Here is a 20,439-nt window from a genome sequence, read left to right as displayed (position 1 = left end):
AGACTCTAATAGAGTCTGAGACGTCAAAATCATAGCAACGCCATACAAATTGTATGCGTGTGACGTCATTAGAGATTGAGTCTAGACTCTAAACGTTTTATAAGCACCAGGGCCCATATTTTCGAAGCTATCTTAGCCTACGAAATCGTGAAATCATCGTAAGCTATGACGTCACTATGGCGTGTGCTGTAGTGACGTCACAACCTACGACGGTTTTACGATTTCGTATTGCTAAGATCGCTTCGAAAATAGGGCCCCAGGCCTGGCCCCACGGATTAATAGTGATGTTTTCACATCTAATTGCTCTGACACTCTTCAACCTAAAATGTTCAACTATTTATCTGTGGACGAGTAAATATTCATCAGTTTTATTCGTAAAAAGGTGAAATATGAATTGTCCCACATACTGACGGCACAATAGGATGCATTAAAAAAAAAGTTTTTAAAACTTGCTTTGATCTGACAGAAGTAAAACTGTTTGGTGTCCAGTTATTCCAATTGCGTTACGGCTTGTTTAGCGCTGTCAGATTTATTCCGGTGTTTTTTTAATTGGTCGAATTAAAGGTATTCTGGCCATGCGTTGACATTGGGAAGCCATAGCGTCGTAGTGACTAGTGCGATCTTAGAAGAAAACTAATTTGTTTCTGTATAAAAGGCAGAATGATATACGTTGACCTGTATAATACCAATCGTTAGACATTGAGAGACATTTTGCAACGTGACGAATATGGATATTAATATTGCGTTTAATGTCACGGAGATGTCGATAGCGCTCACGTATTTATCTGGATGACTGTCGTCTGTGATAGCTGTAATGGAAATGGCCATAATGCGATTATGGATTTATGTAAATTAGTTGAAGTCTTGAATCGCAGATTTGATTCTCTGGCTTAAGGAAGGAAGGTAATGTTTTATTTACCGACGCACTCAACACATTTTTTTTTATTTACGGTTAAATGACGTCGCACATAATATGGTTAAGGACAACACAGATATTGAGAGAGGAAACCTGCTGTTATTGGGCTACTCTTTTCGTTTAGCAGCAAGGGATCTTTTATATGAACCATCCCACAGACAGGATAACACATATCACGGCCTTTGATATACCAGTCGTGATGCATTGGCTGGAGCGAGAAATAGCCTATGCAATGGGCCACCGACGGGGATCGATCCCAGACCGACCGCGCATCAAGCGAACGCTTTACCACTGGGCTACGTCCCGCCCCTCTCCGGCTTAAAACATAGTGAATTCTTGTAAGAATAAATAGTTTCAAATCAGCTTGTCAAGTGCCATCTGAATTGAAACTGTGAGCGAAATACATGGCACTGACAGAAAAACTTCCTTCAATGTGTTTATACATACTTCTTTCGTATTGTTTACATAGTTTGGAATGCGTTTAACTGGATGACGTGAACGATCATAACAACGAATCGTAGCTATGTTGGATGGGTAACAATCTTTAATAGGATTAAGGATAAGTCCCTAGACTTATTATTTTATTAGTAGCATTAAAATATAACTGAAAAACAATGTCCGTTGATTGTATATTAAACAGCACAGCACCATTTCCTGTTTCAAGGCGCATTTGGACGTGTTTTGACTTTACGAATGTCGGTTACGATTACTAACAGATAACCGTAACCGTAACCACTTTTGTCAGGGTGCAAATGCATTCTAATATCTATACAACTCTTTGTATTTCAAGTAGAGCCCGATGTTGCTTATAGTTACGATTTATTGACGACTACAAGAACGAATAGTTTTAACGTAGTTAAACCATAACATCTGTCTCATCCTGGTGCATTCTTTGTGCGTTGACGGCTATCGTTTACATTATTACTTATTTACCTGTACGCGGTAAGAATGCGTCAACTTGACAATAACAATAATTGGCAAAGTTGGTGCTTAGAAAACCATCAAGCATCGACAGGCGTGCATCGATTGGCGGTATACATTATTTAAAAGATGACACCCTTGGAATCATCTGTTACAATACCGGCTGCGCCTGGTTGCTAGGACAACAATACAAGCTGATGCAGCCTCATGTTGATTACCGTCGCAACCGGTTTGTTTTTCGTCGTCATGATAACGGAGGACGGGTGCGTGCCATCGCTGCGACTGACAACACCTACAACTCAACAGATCGTATAGGATTACAGTTTTTCTCGCCACAAGTTTTTTCACCTTAAAGCGAAAACTTGAACTTTCCTTCTAATTCCGTGAGTATTTCAATTTATTTGACTGTCATTATTTTAAATTTTAATTAATACAATGTTTGTGTGTGTGTGTATATATATATATATATATATATATATATATATATATATATATTCTTGTTTAAACATATCAAATGCCTGTTATTAATCGTTTTTGGGGTTGGTTTTATTTTATTTTATTTTTTTATATATCTTTTTTAAACTTATATTTTGAGACAGCATGGGAATGAAAGGTTCCGCGGCCAAACTTAAAGAAAGTTAATAAAGCATTTAATAATTATATTATATGTTTGCTTACACTCTGCGTTTAATAATATATATTTAACATATTCTTGTTTGGGGTTTTTTGTTGGGTTTTTTGTTTGTTTGTTTGTGTTGGGTTTTTTTTTTTTTTGGGGGGGGCGGGGGGGTTGCTGGGGTTTTGGGGGTTTGTTTGCTTTTTTTTTGTTTTGTTAAAACCTAGCTACTTTTTATTACCGGTGTTATGGCAGTTCGGGTAATAGAAAGAACAGAATTGTTAAAAAATATATAACGAAATCATTGTAAGCGGAATGGCAGCAGTAACTTCTGAGCTAAGTTCAGCCAGACCGAGCAGAAAAACCTCCGCTAGACTGGATTACGCACTTCACATTAAACCGAATGACCAGTTCGGGAACCAGTCAAAATAGTTCGCAAACGTTAGCGAAAAACGGCTGACTGAATTTAGGGAAGATGGAGACTACTCGTTTATGGATATATCACATTTCAACTCATTAGTGTATCAAAGGCCGATAAAATCCTGTTTGTGGAACCAGGGATATAAAATAGCCGCTTAAGTTTGGTATGACCCAACATGAACAGCTAATGCAGCAGCAGGTGTTCCAAACATCGCGTTAATTACTCGTATCCCTCGACCAGGTGTGTCCTTGAACCTTGAAAGGAAATACACCGGAAATACATTCTGCCGGCTTTCTTGTATGTCGATACTTTCCATCAGTTGCAAAGTACGCATAGTCTGAAGGAAAATAAATGCAGATGGTATAAAATAATTAAAATCAACGCATGTGTTTTTATTCATACTCCTATGTTTCTGATCGCGAAACCCAGTAGTCAGGAATGACTTCCCTTAGTAGAGAGAATTACTTTGATAAACTAAATTCCTTTTTTTTTTTCAAGAATGATCTCATGGAAATACATATAACTGTGAACCATCCATATTTTAATAATGTCCCCCTTCCTTCCCAACTACGACCTGGTATCTATAGAATTGTTCTCTGTCACTATGGGTGCATTCAGAAAGTGGCATGTGTATGTTTCGTGTATCAATTTCTTATTGTTATGATCAGGTCTACAGGTACAGGCAATTATAGCTGTATATTATAACCTGTTCGTGGTGGCGACTGTGAGTAAGAATACTTATTATAGCGATTGTTGTATTGAGTAGGGGTTGTTCGTAATCTATATCGACATAATTAAAGTGGTAGTATTGACTAGATCGGTTGATATTACTGTGCTGTAGTGTATTATAAGGTCGTCGTCATTGCTCCCCCCCCCCCCCCCCATTCTCTCTCTCTCTCTCTCTCTCTCTCTCTCTCTCTCTCTCTCTCTCTCTCTCTCTCTCCCCTCTCTCTCTGAAATAAATGTTTATAAATGGACATATTTTAATGACCACAAGCAGTTAAAGAATTTAATAACTTTATAGTATGTTCAATGTATTTAAGATATGTGCCGATCCTCTGCATTAATCACTTCAAGTCTATAAACAGTCTGAACATTTAATTAAAAAAAAGTATTTTAAATAGCATGTAAGCAAGGCCGTAGGAAGCAGTATGTGTCATAATTTAATATTTAAAGACAAATGTCTAGTTTTGTTAATCCTGCTCAAAATATAATATCGCTGAATAATGTTAACGAGATTTGTAAATTTCAACTTCAAAATTCCCCGGAATGCAGAAAAAAGCATTATATTTAAAATGGAAATGACTGTGGGCATTATCGTACATTATCCATGCTTGGTGTAAACACTACGCCACACTAATAATTAATGTTGGGCTTCCTACGGACCTGCCCATTGAGCTATTGCTCGCCCCAGCTAGTGCACCACGACTGGTATATCAAAGGCCGTGGTATGTGCTATCCTGTCTGTGGGATGGTTCATATAAAAGATTCCTTGCTACTAATGGAACAATGTAGCGGGTTTTCTCTCTAATACTATATGTCAAAATTACCAAATGTTTGACATCGAATAGCCGATGATTAATAAAAGAACTCAATGTGCTCTAGTGGTGTCGTTAAACAAAGCAACATTCCTACGGACCTGCTAAGTGTATTAATTGAAATATATGATGTCATAATTTTTAGAAAGGTAGTGTGGCGCTCCCGGACCTTCCAAAAATACGCTCTTATGGCACACGGTGCATGTATTGGTCTGTCACATGTAAAATCTCAATCATTAGAGGCTTTTAAAGTTGACAAGTAGGCCTATTCGTTACTAGTCCTTAGCACGGACGTAAAGAAGGCAGTTAAAATCTTGAAAATTAATCCAAGGGGAACATACTAGAAGGTGTAAACTATATACTGTACTTGACACTTGACTGGTACTGTCTGTGGGGCCAGACCCACGACGGATAGGCTATAATATGTTTTTCTTCAAGCAGATTTAGGCACAGCGAGATTGCTGCGTTACTGAGTGATAATCCATCTCAAATACATAGACAAAACTACATATATGTGGTTTTCTGATTTCTGTATTCCACGAGTGTATTTCCTGCAGGAAACCCCGATGTAGTTTTGTATTTGTATTTATTACATACCCTAAATTGGAATTTTTTTTCCAAATAATAATTTAGAAATTGTAACACTGCTAGCTAATGACGGGGATTTCTAAATTTACACAAGGTCAGCTTGTGTTACTACGCGGACCGAAGAACCACCCATTATTACACATAGGAATATAGTTCTATTTAAACAAGAAAGAACGAGTGAAAAGTTACCTATAATTTTAATGATATTGTTTGAAATGCCTTTTAAAGACAATGTAATAGCTAAAATTCACGAACAATATAATATTTAATTTGCTCGTAATACGTCAGAAAACTTTCAGCGTGCCAGTTTTATCAACGAAGAAAAATGTCAATAATTGTTCACTCAGTGTCTGAGTCGTCATCGGTGTGTTTTCTTTTATTGATGTTCACGGAATTATTCGTTGCTGAAAAGTTTAAGTTTATATTAAATGTGCCTCCATAAATCATCGCTCCACTGAATAATCCGGTTGACAGTTCATTCAAGTTTTCTACGTGAGGAGACGGCATTGTTGCTAAAGTCAACGACGGTCACTTTTCGCACCCTTGTTTTGGCTTCGTACACAATAAATATAGCATATCTTACCGTAATTTCACTAGAAATCCATATTTCGTAAAAGGTGCAATTTTTTAATCACAAGATTTTGTTCAAAGACATCCAGGTGCATTAGTAATGTTAAGAAAAAAAAAAAATTCAATAGCAATTTTACATTGGAATTTTTTCAAAAAGAAAACGTCATGTACCCAGTTTATGGTTATTGTAAGGAGATGCAAAGTGACGTCATTGGAATACTGACGTCATTCAAATTCAAAATTAGCTGTATTACTACAATGCTGCGCCACATTAAAATAAAAACTAGTCTACTAACCTTGACCCCAGTCAAATTCCAATAACAAGCAGACAACGCTGTTTACAGGTCGGTACTTTTTTTTTTTTTTCATAATTCTAGACAAAATATTAATTTGAAGTTTTGAAAGATGAAAGAAATAAAACGTACCTTTTGTCAAATATATCATATCACAAAATTACGGTTGGAGATGTTTTATTTATTGAAAAAGAATAAGAATTGTGTACGATGTAACGAAGCCAAAACAAGGGTCCAAAAAGTGACTGTCGTCGACCTTAACTATCGTGGATTAAAAGCTCGTTGGTTTGTAGTGTTCCCGTCTCAAGTTTTGGTATCGCGCTCATTAAATTGTAAATATTTGTCATCGTTTTCGTCTGTTTTCAGTTAAAAGTTTCCACAAAATAACATTTTAAACAAACCAAGCACAAACTTTGTTTACATATCGTGAAGGGCATTCCCGGTAATCATGTGCTTTGAATACGGTATAGTTCCGGCAGTTGAGTTGAATACGGAAAGTTGTATTCAATTCTTGTATTCAGAGCTGTATTAATATAGTAAGATTTAATGGGTATGTAATAAAATATAAACCGGCCTCGGTGGCGTCGTGATTAGGCCATCGGTCTACAGGCTGGTAGGTACTGGGTTCGGATCCCAGTCGAGGCATGGACTTTTTAAGCCAGTTACCGACTCCAAAGCCTGAGTGAGTGCTCCGCAAGGCTCAATGGGTAGGTGTAAACAACTTGCACCGACCAGTGATCCATAACTGGTTCAACAAAGGCCATGGTTTGTGCTATCCTGCCTGTGGGAAGCGCAAATAAAAGATCCCTTGCTGCTAATCGGAAAGAGTAGCCCATGTAGTGGCGACAGCGGGTTTCCTCTCAAAATCTGTGTGGTCCTTAACCACATGTCTGACGCCATATAACCGTAAATAAAATGTGTTGAGTGAGTCGTTAAATACAACATTTCTTTCTTTTTCTCAAATACAATAGCTTGTGTACCCAAACCCAAGTCCCGTAAGGTACAGGGCGAGTGATGTAATACCCTATTCTTCATATTGATGCCTCTGCTCAGACGAAACTAGTACTGGCATCGGCGGTGTCGTGGTTGAGCCATCGGCTACAAGGCTGGTAGGTACAGGCCCGGTACTGACTCCCACCCAGAGCGAGTTTTAACGACTCAATGGGTAGGTGTAAGACCACTACACCCTATTTTCTCTCACTAACCACTAACGACTAACAACTAACCCACTGTCCTGGATAGGCAGCCCAGATAGCTGAGGTGTGTCCCCAGGACAGCGTGCTTGAACCTTAATTGGATATAAGCACGAAAATAAGTTGAAATGACCAGACCGAGCAGAATAACTTTCGCTAGACTGGTTTATGCGCTTACGAAATGATCACAACGGGGGACCAGTCAGAGTTCACGAACGTTAGCGTCGCTAGCTGTCGCTGAACACGGGGTAGGTTGCGTCAGATCATTACGTGTTTAAGTTACACCATAATTTAGTCCACCCGAATGGTCATATTATAATAGTCGTGAACTTGTCGATCCAGTCCAGTGGCCCATCGAAGAACGTCTCGCAGGTCAAAACAAACGCTGTGAAGACTAACCTGTATTTCTTGGCCTCTGTCAGATAGGAAAGGAATTACTGTATCTTTTGATATTCTAGTCGTGGAGCACTGACTGAAATATGAAATGATCCAATGGATCCAAGAAGACGGTTTTACAACATATTGCCCCATGGAAGCGCTCTACTGCTGACCTAGATCGCGCCTCTTATTTAAAATACGCGAAGTTCCTTTAAACGCGTAAGACATGTCCAAGAGGACGAGCGATCGGGGGGGGGGGGGGGTGTACATATATATTCATTATAACGATGGTACCAGTCAACTAGTTCGCGAGCGCTCTGCCTCCTGAGCACGTCATTGATGTTCCTATGACATTTCCACGAAGGTTAATGATTTTCGTGAGAATACTTTCTTTGTATTGCAATGTTTTAAACAGACCTTTACATTTTACATAAAAATATACGAATGTATGGATATACCCCTCCCCCTGGTTTTAGTATTACAATATTTGAAACGGACCTTTACATTTTACATAGAAAATATACGAATGTACATGTATGTATATTCCCCCCACCCTTATTTTAGTATATATGAAGGGGAAACAATCGAATGAATGAATGCATGAATGGGTGGATGAATAAATGAATGTATAAATAAACGATTGAATTAATGAATGAATGAATGAATTAATTAACGAATGAATGGATGAATGATATTGCGTGATAAACAAATGAATGTGTTGTCTATTAAGACCCTTGTTATAAAATAAACAATACAACTTGTTATTCACATCTTAGTTTTACAAACATCTGTTTACGTACTGAACCTCAGCGGGAATGTACCAACAGAACAGGCTCATATTCTGCCGTTGTTATGGCAATAAATACAACAAACACGGGTCAATATGTGGATTAGTACTGCAGAGCGTTACGCATGTTCCCCATGTGTGTTCAGTATTGATAAATACTTCACGACACGACAGTTGGCACTTACGATTATAGCTATAAATTTTCTTGAAGGGAAAAAACTGTACAAGGCTTAAAAGTTACACAGCAAGAAAATGATGTATAGAGATCTAGTCTACAATTTTGTTAAAAATTAAATATATTGAAGGCAAAAAAAATGTCAAAAATAAAAATATTTTTGAATCCCATCATGATGTTTAAATTTGTCTCGTTTGACCACCACCACCATCATCATCATCATCATCATCATCATCATCATTATTATTCGCCTGATGTGCTTGCATCGTAGGATCGAAGTCCTTCAGTGGATCGATTCTCTGATTGCTTTCCCCCTCCCATCCCACGACTGGTATATCAAAGAAAGTGGTATGTGCTGTCCTGCCTGTGGGGAAGTGAATATAAAATCTTGCTTGCAGTCATTGATCCAGAAAATCCATTTAGTGACATCCAACAGCCGATGATTGGTGGATCAATATGATAGCCACTCCTAGAATGGCATGAATAAAAATACATCCTAACGATATTAACACCACAAGTGTATTCAAAACTGAAAATAAATGTAAAATAAACAATACCATGGGTTATGCCATTCTCTGGAGGTCTAAACCTGCGTGCCCGACATCGGAAATAATAACGGTAGAATTAACGATCTGTTTTTCTGCTCGATCAAATTAATCGTCATCGTTTAATGCACGTCGTTCCACCCGACTGAATAGTGAATGATGGAACTGACAGGTCAGTCTTTGTCACTCAGATGGAGAAATCCAATACTGTGTAGGTGCATTTGTCCATCATTGAGAGCAAGACGTGGATGTGCTTTTTCTTAGAGCAATAGCCTAATGCTAGGCTCAGACTACCAACTGTCACGACGATGTTGACTAAACTCGCCGATCCCACGACTTCTACGGCAGTCTGAGCACTCTTACAACTCAATTCTCGTATGCAACTCAAACGACCGATTAGTTGTTAACCTGAGTGCACCAGTCTTATGTTGGGAGAGGGAAATTACAACACAACCATCGAGTTGGTCAACTCTGCCGTGACGGTTGATATTCTAAGCCTAGCATTACATGCGATGGGTGGTAGCATCTATCTCCCGCATAATTACCCGCCTGGTTAGTTACCGAAAACACATTTTTACGCAGATTAACTAGCCTATATCTAGAGGGTTTCATACTTATAAATTCCCATGTAACCTTAATATGTCTATAACAACTACCTAACTATTGTAAAAAAGTACAAACTAATTTAGTAACATTATTTTCTTATCCAGGTCGCGGCTTGTAGTTTTACATACGTGCATTTCATTCATTTCAATTTATTTTCGTGCTTATATCCAATTAATGCTCAAGCACGCTGTCCTGGGCACACACACCTTAGCCATCTGGGCCGTCTGTCCAGGAAAGTGGATTAGTTGTTAGTGTTAGTGCTTAGTGAGAAAGAAGATGGTGTAGTGGTCTTACACCTACCCATTGAGTGGTTAAAATTCGCTCTGGGTAGAAGTCGGTATCGGGATGCGAACCCAGTACCTACCAGCCTTATGTCCGATGGCTCAACCACGACACCACCGAGGCTGGTGACATACGTGCGTGCATGTGCATGTATATACGTGTGCTCATTTAATATGAGCGAAATCGATTAGTTGCTCCACCTGCGTCATTGTAATTGAAGCGAAGAATGGATACATTGCGTGACAAGTATTTTCATTTAAGATGGCAAATGTAATATAATCATTTGTTAAATGAAGAGATATGTTATTCCACAGATGCTCAGTTTGAAATAAGATGTTAGCACGTAAAGTAAATATTCCGTTATACTTTCTATATACATGTACATATAACTAGTAATGAGAACTTAAATTAATACATACTGGAACTGGGTGCATATATGTATGTCGATTTTGTGGTAAACAAAAATTTCGTAATGGTATATTGATACGCAAATACGCTAGGGATGAAATTGTTTGATTTGTTTAACGACACAACTAGAGCATATTGATTTATTAATCATCGACTTTTGAATGTCAAACATATGGTAATTTTAACTCGTAGTCTTCAGAGCAAACTCGCTACATTTGTTCCATTAGTAGCAAGATATCTTTTACATGCACTTTCCCACAGGCAGAACAGCACATACCACGGACTTTGATATACAGGGATGGAACGTAGCCCAGTGGTAAAGCGCTCACTTGAAGCGCGGTCGGTTTGGGATCGATCCCTGTCGGTGGACCAATTAGGCTATTTCTCGTTCCAGCCAGTGCACCACGACTGGTATATCAAAGACCGTGGTATGTGCAATCCTGTCTGTGGGATAATGCATATGAAAGATCCCTTGCTGCATTAGAAAAAAATGCAATTTATGCAATTACAATGTAGCAACTTAAAATTTGTGATCCCTTCTTAATATTCTTTCCACCACTTCGGATTTTCATTTCATTCCAACTTACTCTCGTGCTTATATCCAATTAAGGTTCAAGCACGCTGTCCTGGGCACACTTCTCAGCTATCTGGGCTGTCTGTCCAGGACAGTGGGTTACTTGTTAATTGTTAGTGAGAAGGAAGAGGGTGTAGTGACCTTACTGAGTCATTAAAACTCGCTCTGGGTGGGAGCCGATACCGAGCTGCTAACCCTGTATCTACCAGCCTTATGTCCGATGTCATAACCACGACACCACCAACTTGTGACCAAGGCTGGTATTGTAAGTAAAGAATATATATACTACGGACATTTATGCAATTACAATGTAGCCAGAGATCGGACGTTACAGACTTGCCTGAAACCTTAGTGGTATAGGGGCATAATAAAAAAAAAAAATAGTTCACGTTCAGATTCACAATGTAGCAACTTAAAATTCATGATCCCTTCTTAATATTCTTTACACCACCTCGGAACTCCTAGATCCGCCCTTGTACAGCTAGATCCGCCCTTCCCTTATACAGCTAGATCCGCCCTTATACAAGCACGTACACAATTGAGCAGCTCGCGAATCGCCAGATGTCAGACTTCCATTTACGACCTTAATAACTGTTATATTATTTATTTATTTGCCACACGCACCTTGCATTTAATACCTCGCATTTAATACCTCGTATAGCGACAGGTCCAGCCGGTCGCGTCTAGCAAATGAACCCCCTTTGAGAAAATATATCCACTTGATTTGCCCCGCCGATGCCGAAGAGGTCGCTTTGCCTTTGTCAATTAAGGCTCATTGTGAAATAATTGTAGACTGAATAGGAACTGCGCTCGGTTAGCCGATTCGGTCGACTGGCCCAGCTGTTAGCGAGCTCTCCACCTCTCTTGTTTACAAAGTCGATTGTACTGTTAGGTAGCCAAGGACTCTATGAGAGCTAAAACAACAAGTCTGCATACTAAACTGTATACACGCATAACCGAATAGTGACTTACCAGAAGGTTACGCGAACGAGGACTCGGGTAAGTGTTCCCCTTTATTTTGTATCAGTATGTTGTTGAGAAAATTACCAGCTTGATTGAAATGTTATAATTAGGTCTTTCCACAGAGCTTTAACCACATTAGACTGTTCTCCCCGTCCCGGGGTTGCCCACTGGCGATGTCAAAGGTCAAATCCGGGGTGGGCGTGCCTGAACCTACGTTTGGATATGGGCACGTGAAAACAGTTCCCATATCCCATTAGACTATTCTGTTGGGTTTTTTGTTTAGTCCGAAAAATCCAAGTGCGAATCCTCAGGGGACCAGGGGGATTTATCCCCGCTAAAAATGCAAGTGGTCGAGCTATTTTCATTTCACGAATGTTTAATTTTATTTGGGTGCCTTAGTAAAGAGTTGGTCCACGTGCCATTTTGCCATTGTCCCCTACCTAAAATATTTAATTGGTTCGCCCTTTGTAATCAAACAAGGTTTACGTGTTTCTATTTTATTACAGGTAGCAAATAGGAATTTATAAATGTTCATTGGTGTTCTGATAGAAAAAAAACCCCTACCAAGTACATTTCATTTCAACTTATTTTCGTGCTTATATTCAATTACGGTTCAAACACGCTGTTCTGGGCATACACCTCAGCTATGTGGGCTGTCTGTCCAGGACAGTGAGTTAGTTGTTAGTGGTTAGTGAGAGAGAAGAGGGTGTAGTGGTCTTACGCCTACCCATTGAATCGTTAAAACTTGCTCTTGGTGGGAGCCGGTACCGGGCTGCGAACCCTGTACTTACCAGCCTATTGTCCGGTGGCTTAACCACGACACCCCCGAGGCCGGTCCCTACCAAATACATCATAAAACATCGGTGATGTCTATATATATTATATAGATATCACCGATGATTTATGATGTACATGTACTTGGTAATTTTATATTTTACTGGGTAGCATTGCAATATAAGTGATGAATTTGATGTTATAAGGCATTTTCTTTTTGCTAATGCTAACCGAGGTTCAATTATATTGGCCTGGGTACGGTTTTGGCTGCCTGGGTTATCTTCGCTTATTTTAAGATTACCAACCTCCCCACACACAAGACATCACATTTTATTGTCTTTGATATATGCCATGGAACGCTGTTTGAAATTGGAATGAACGCAGTGATTATATCGCAGAGAGGAGGGTGATCGAACACCCAGCGTATATCAGGCGTGCGAAAAACTAAAAGAAAAAAAATGGATTGCCCTATCGGAATATACACTTGTTGACATTGATATCCTTGATACTTACGATTGTGATTATAACGAATTATTTGATTGGATCGTACTGCTGTTATTTGGAAGGACGTTTTTAATTGGATCCAACCATTTTGGTACAGAGGCGTGTGAAGAGGTGGGTGTCGGGGATCAAATCCACTTCATAAAGCGAACTTTTCTCGTTTTTTAAAAATATATTTTGTGGAGGTGCAGGACTCGACCCTTCCCGAAACTTCGTTTGCCAGTCTAGACTCCCCCCCCCCCCCCCCCCCCCCCCGCCATGCATAAATTCTTTCACACACGCCTAATACTACAGTGAAACCTGTCAAAACCGGACCCTCAGTAAACCGGAATTCCCTTAAAACCGGACATTTTTCATGGTCCTTTAAAAAAAAAAATCGGCAAAGAACTTAACCTCTCTAAATTGGATACCTATTAAAAGCGGACATTTTACTTGGTCCCTAGGGTGTCCGGTTTATAGGGGTTTCACTGTACATGCTTACATGGAGGACCTGCGTTTTAACAAAGTTTAGCCTCAGTATGTATAATGCGTGCGTAAAGACAAGTTTCTTAACAGTCTTAACGTTTTGTTATATTATTTTCCTCATTACTATAACCCCGCCACCTCTCCCCGCGCCCCACAGCTGCACTTGCAACAGTAATGCCGGCTTTATTGCCCCGCGGTGTTCAAATTGTAAAGAATTTGTAACACAGCCTTTTCATGGACAATTGATTGTCGGGATCGATCTGGTAAAGGCTTTTGTCTATGTGAATTTAGCAGGAATTAACTTGACTGGGACACAATGCACTTGAACATGTCCGTACCGTCGTTATGGTATTTATAACTTGCAGTGTTTTGCCTATCAAAAGGTGGGCATCAAGGTTAGTGAGCACATGGAAAAGTAAATAACTACGATTCAGCTGCCTTTTATCCGAAAGTTATTCTATAAATAGAAACTTGGGGCGGGGTGTAGATAGGGTCGGGTGAGGTGGAGGTGAGGGTAAGGGTGGGTGGTGTGAGAACATTCATTTTTAATCATCTTCATAGAGAAGGTTTTACCAGTGGGTCTTGTCGAGGTGTTGTTTGTTAATTTATTTTGTTGTTGTTTTATTGTTGCTGTTGAGTGTTTTAAAATTATATTATATAATACTGCGTCATAAAGCTGTCTTAAAATGATGGATTTTGTGGACTTTGACATCTCGTTCAAACTTGTGAGCGCCATGTTTGAAATATGATGTTTGCGCAACGTTAACGTGACTGTACTTACTCTTTGATGGTTGACCGTGCACCAGCCCCCCAGAGTTTGGTCCGACATAGTTCGAGTCACCTCCGGCCCTCCCCTTATTGATATTGATATGTAAGGGAATATCAATATCAAGATCAGTAAGGGGAGGGCAGGAGGGCAGGAGGTGACTCGGGCTAGGTCCGACAAGACATTTTGAGAGCTAGTACTATGCGATATTACCCGGCATACCTCGACATTGTTATAGGTGTGTCAAAAGGTGAGGCACTCAACCAAACAGTATTTACCGCCAGTGGAAATTGACTGTACATTTATTATTTAGTTTTATACTTGCGAAAGTGCTAGTTAATAACATATTTTTGACTTGTCTGGATGCAAATTAATACAACTATATAACGCACGCTCCTCTTGCAAACGTTTTACAATTGAGAACGACTTTCGACAGGTTTTAGTTTATTAGCACCCATATTTCATCGAGATCAAACGTTTTACCACTGAGAACGACTTTCGACAGGTTTTAGTTTATTAGCACCCATATTTCATCGAGATCTGACTGCACCCTCCAAGTTGTAAATACAAAAAGAAAGAAAGAAAGAAATGTTTTATTTAACGACGCACTCAACACATTTTATTTAAGGTTATATGACGTCAGACATATGCTTAAGGACCACACAGATTTTGAGAGGAAACCCGCTGTTGCCACTTCATGGGCTACTCTTTCCGATTAGCAACAAGGGATCTTTTATTTGCGCTTCCCACAGGCAGGATAGCACAAACCATGGCCTTTGTTGAACCAGTTATGGATCACTGGTCGGTGTAAGTGGTTTACACCTACCCACTGAGCCTTGCGGAGCACTCAGAGATTGGAGTCGGTATCTGGATTAAAAATCCCATGCCTCGACTGGGATCCGAACCCAGTACCTACCAGCCTGTTGACCGATGGCCTAACAACGACGCCACCGAGGCCGGTTTGTAAATACGAAGTTCATCCTGGGAGTGGTCTGGGAGAGGAAAGCTGGAAAGTCAATCAAGCTACTTTTTTTTAAAGCTGACATTTGAAAGGAAAGAAAGAGAGATGAAAACAGGGAGTGGAGTGTGTGCGGGAACCATCGACTCCTTTTCCTGATCCGCCGCTGCTGCCAGGTTTTGGCTTAGAACTATATTATATACGCTTACGATCAGATAGTAATGAAGTAACACAATACTCGTTTAGCTTCCGCATTGCAGGACACACATAGATCGCTTAGTGCGATAAAGTGTATTAGTATTAATCGATAATAGTGGCGGGATGAGGCTGACATCGCGCCATACACGCCTCTGTTCATGTGTAATTAGAAACACATGATAGTGACATGTTCTTAAATGCAATATAGCTGCATTATCGCTTGAGCGCGTTAAATGTGATCAATATTTCTGTTATCACATAACTCACATAATATGTACTAAATAAGTAACTCATTACATAATAATAACACTGTTCGTTTTGCAAAATACACTCACGAGTTTTATAGAGTTTGTGAAACAGATTCAGTGTTGGTTTCTACAAGATAAAATGCATGTTATGAAATTGCTTCAACGTCCCAGCACATAGCCATCAAGTTTGTTTTCTTATACCTAGAGGATTCATCAGTGCAATGAAACCATCGTCTGTTTTCTTCTTTGGTGTAGTACTGCATAGGCTCTCTGTCTTTAAAGAGTACTATACAAGGATATCCCAGCCAGACGTTTCCGAAAGAGATGTACGTGTTATACTGTGATACCAAATCTTTAAGTGAATTGGAACCACATTTAAAGTGATGAATGATACATGTTAAATGATTCCATTGTGCACAACCTAACAGAGCAATAGTGTTTTAAGGTACCCCTCTGAATTTCAAAGAATTGGGGCGGTATTTAGCTCAGTCAGTTGAAGTGCTTGCGTCGCAGGATCAAACCACCTCGGTGGATCCATTCAACTGATTGGGCTTTTTTTCGTTCCAACCAGTGCACCGCAACTGGTCTAGAAAGAAGAAAGAAGTGTTTTATTTAACGGCGCACTCAACACATTTTATTTACGGTTATATGGCGTCAGACATATGGTTAAGGACCACACAGATTTTGAGAGGAAACCCGCTGTCGCCACTACATGGGCTACTCTTCCGATTAGCAGCAAGGGATCTTTTATTTGCGCTTCCCACAGGCAGGATAGCACAAACCATGGCCTTTGTTGAACCAGTTATGGATCACTGGTCGGTGCAAGTGGTTTACACCTACCCACTGAGCCTTGCGGAGCACTCACTCAGGGTTTGGAGTCGGTATCTGGATTAAAAATCCCATGCCTCGACTGGGATCCGAACCCAGTACCTACCAGCCTGTAGACCGATGGCCTGCCACGACGCCACCGAGGCCGGTCAACTGGTCTAAGGCCGTGGTATATGCTTTCCTGTCTGTGGGAAAGTGCATATAAAAGATCCCTTTTTGCATTAGGAAAAATGTAGCGGGTTTCCTCTATTGACTACGTGTCAGAATTTCCAAATGTTTGACATCCAATAGCCGATGATTAATTAATTAATTAATGTGCTCTAGTAGTATCGTTAAACAAAACAATTTTTTCTTCAAAGAAGATGGTTAACCCTGAGTGTCGAGCAGTAATTCAATATTTGCATATAAAGCAAATTACGTTGAAGTAATAAGGAAATGTTTTATTTAACGACGCACTCAACACATTACGGTTATATGGCGTCGGACGTTGAAGAAAATCACGAGGATATGTCAGAAACATTAGGTGATGTTTCTCCTTAGTACAGGTCCTATAAAGCAATGGTTTGCTGATTTCAAACGGGAGTAGAAACAACTGAAAATGCTCCACACTCTGATCGTCTATGTGAAGTGTCCAGTGACGAAAACAAATTACTGCTGTCCTTGACACAGTGACGCAGGACAGTCGAATGTCCACCAGACAGATAGCCTGTATTCATATCATTAGTAACAATCGATGGAACGAATTCTGCATGGACATCTAAACGTGAATACAGTGTCTGGAAGGTGGGTGCCAAGAATGTTAACAGCCAGGATGCAGATATCTCATAAACCTCTAGATGAATGTCATAATGACCCAGGAATTTTCCTTACATATATCATGACTCGAGATGAAAACATGGGGCCGGTTGTTCAAACGTTAATTCACTTAACCGGTGCTTAACAGAAAAAAAAACCCCACTAAGGACCGAATCAATACAAATAATAGCGTAAAATATAATGTGAAAACTTGATTTAGAACAGGTATCCACACATAATCAAGTCTTAGGTGTGTATTTGTACAACAATAATTAAAAGTATAATATTAGATTAACCAAGAGTTAAGTAAACCATGCTTTGAGCAATTGGGCCCAGGTTTTATCATTTTTATCCAGAAACAAAAAGTCAAAGCATGCATCCTGAACTACCTGTACCTAAAAACCGATTATAATGTCAAAGCCATTGCATGCGTGTTTTGGTGATATGATTGACAACCTACAATCACTGGTGAATATTACGTAAATGAGCTTCGCCAAATTTAGCGAACAGCGACTTATTACCGGCCTCAGTGCTGTCGTGGTTAAGCCATCGGACATAAGGCTGATAGGTGCAGGGCTCGCAGCCCGATGCCGGCTCCCACCCAAAGCGAGTTTTAACAACTCAATGGGTAAGTGTAAGACCAATACACCCTGTTCTCTCTCACTAACCTCTATCAACTAACCCACTGTCCTGGACAAACAGCCCAGTTAGCTGAGGTGTGTCCCCAAGACAGCGTGCTTGACCCTCATTTGGATATAAGCACAAACATAAGTTGAAATAAAAAATGCGACGCATTCCTCGCAAGTTGCGGTTGGTGCTGCCAGTGACTGTGGCTTCCAAATTCTTCCCCACCCTGCTTATTCTCCTTCTGACTTCTACTTGCTTCCTAAATCTAAATCTAGCCTCAGTGGCTGTACATTGGAGACAGACGAAGCAATGGTATGTACTGTAGGATGTTTAGGGATGCGTTATAAAGCTTGGTTTCAAAGGGAGTTAACAATGCTGGAGAAACGCTGGACAAAATGTACTAACTCAAGGGAGGCTATATAGAACAAATGATTGCATAACATATTTGGTGCGAGCTGCGTTTCACAGTCGGACCGGAAACTTTTGGGACGCCCCACGTACAGAACAGCAGCACATATATCGTATATGCTTTTATATAATGTTACGTTAAAGTTAAAAATTTGGTTTATTTTGTTTAACGACACCACTAGAGCACAAGAATTAATTAGCTACTGAAAGTCAAACATTTAATAATTCTAACACATAGTCTTCCGGCTTTATTGTTTGTTAGTAGCAAGGGATCTTCCCAGATCCCAGAGAAGACAACAAATAGGCCCTTGCTATATCAGCCGCGGGACATTGGTTGGGACGGGGAAAACCCCAAAGGGTCCGCCGAGGAGGGTCGATCCTACAACCCAAGCATCGTAGGCGAATGCTATACAGACTAGAAGGAAGGAAGGAAATGTTTTATTTAACGACGCACTCAACACATTTTATTTACGGTTATATGGTGTCAGACATATGGTTAAGGACCACACATATAGAGAGGAAACCCGCTGTCGCCACTTCATGGGCTACTCTTTTCGATTAGCAGCAAGGGATCTTTTATATGTACCATCCCATAGACAGGATAGTACATACCACGGCCTTTGTTACACCAGTTGTGGAGCACTGGCTGGAACGAGAAATAGCCCAATGCGTCCACCGACGGGGATCGATCCCAGACCGACCGCGCATCAGCTCTACAAACTGAGTCAACATGATGTACCTGGCCGATTTTAACATTTTAATTCACAACCTTTGTTATAGTCTCTTATGCAAACGTCCTTGTGCATCATAAACGAAATATATTATGCCCGAAACAGTGTACATATAAATGTCCCTTTGCCGCTTATGCGGGTTTTTTTATAGTGAATACTCTTACCCTAAATTAATACCGTAAAGCAATTGATTCAACATTCCTTTTGTTTTACTGACTTTGGACAACCATGTTTTCTAACTGCTTGCTCGACCTGGCTAATTATTTAAATGATATTCAATCCGGCGATTGTGCAAAATACTACAACAGTTTCTTTTGTAATTGTAATTTTGACTTGCGAATTTGTTGACATGCGTAACCGTGTAGACGATTAAGTACAGCGGTACTGGGTTATTAGCGGTTCGTGTTATCCGTGCCATTTGGCGTAAGGATGTTAATAACCAAAACGACCAACCCATAACGTAGCCAAACCTGGGTCTCGAAAGATATTCATCTCAATTTATTTTCATGGTTGTTTTAAATGACGGTCCAAGAACACTCCCCTGTGCACAAATCTCAACTGTCTGGGCTGTTTACCCTGAATAAATATTAACGCTTAGTTGTTTGTAAGGAAGGTTGCTGTGGATACTATCAGCAACAGAAAGATTTTAAAAGGCATATCAGAAGTTTGTATTGTTTGTTTATGAGGAACTATTTTGTAAATTGGACTATATTAATCCAAGACAACAAGTAACGACATGACAAATGGTGATGTGGTGCTTATGTTGCCAGCTTGCATTCCTTCTTTAACGCCTACCAGTCTGTCTGCTTATAGGCCTGTCTTCTGTCTGTCTGTCTATCTGCCTGTCTTCTGTCTGTCTACTGTCTGTCTGTCTTATGTCTGTCTGCCTGTAGGCCTTTCTTTTGTCTGTATGTCTGCCTGTAGCCTTTCTTCTGTCTGTCTGCCTGTAGGCCTTTCTTTTGTCTGTATGTCTGCCTGTAGCCTTTCTTTTGTCTGTATGTCTGCCCGTTGCCTTTCTTCTGTCTGTCTGCCTGTAGCCTTTCTTCTGTCTGTTTGCCCTGTTGGCCTTTCTTCTCTCTGTCTGCCAGTAGTCCTTTCTTCTGTCTGTCTGCCCTGTTGGCCTTTCTTCTGTCTGTCTGCCTGTAGGCTTGCCTTGCCTGCATAGACATGTACTACCACTCACTGCCATATACTTTATTAAGTTATTAGAAATTATTTACATTAGAAAATACACAGGAAATAACACCCCCGCCCCCAAATAAACCAAGCAACCCCCTCCAAACAAAACCCTAGAAACACCTGAACTAATCTTGCTAAAACCAAAGCAACAACAACAGCATTAATATCCTTCCCTAAAACAACAGCA

General features: G+C 40.0%; 1 protein-coding gene across 2 annotated transcripts in view; it reads left to right on the top strand.

Moving 5' to 3' along the window:
- The first annotated feature begins 2,075 nt into the window (after nucleotides 1-2,075).
- The window catches only part of LOC121374103 (calcyphosin-like protein), a 30,289-nt gene continuing 11,925 nt past the window's right edge, over nucleotides 2,076-20,439 (top strand). The window contains exon 1 of one of the 2 annotated variants that reach the window (XM_041501033.1): nucleotides 2,076-2,220. The gene's annotated coding sequence lies outside the window, so the exon portion shown is untranslated. Of the gene's footprint in view, nucleotides 2,221-11,663; nucleotides 11,811-20,439 lie in introns of those variants that run through there. The other variant, XM_041501035.1, reaches the window with a different exon arrangement.

The sequence above is a fragment of the Gigantopelta aegis genome, chromosome 6 (assembly GCF_016097555.1).
Source record: "Gigantopelta aegis isolate Gae_Host chromosome 6, Gae_host_genome, whole genome shotgun sequence".
Lineage (NCBI taxonomy): Eukaryota > Metazoa > Mollusca > Gastropoda > Neomphalida > Peltospiridae > Gigantopelta > Gigantopelta aegis.
Note: the sequence above shows the minus strand (reverse complement) of the source record. Positions and strands in the feature narration are given on the sequence as shown.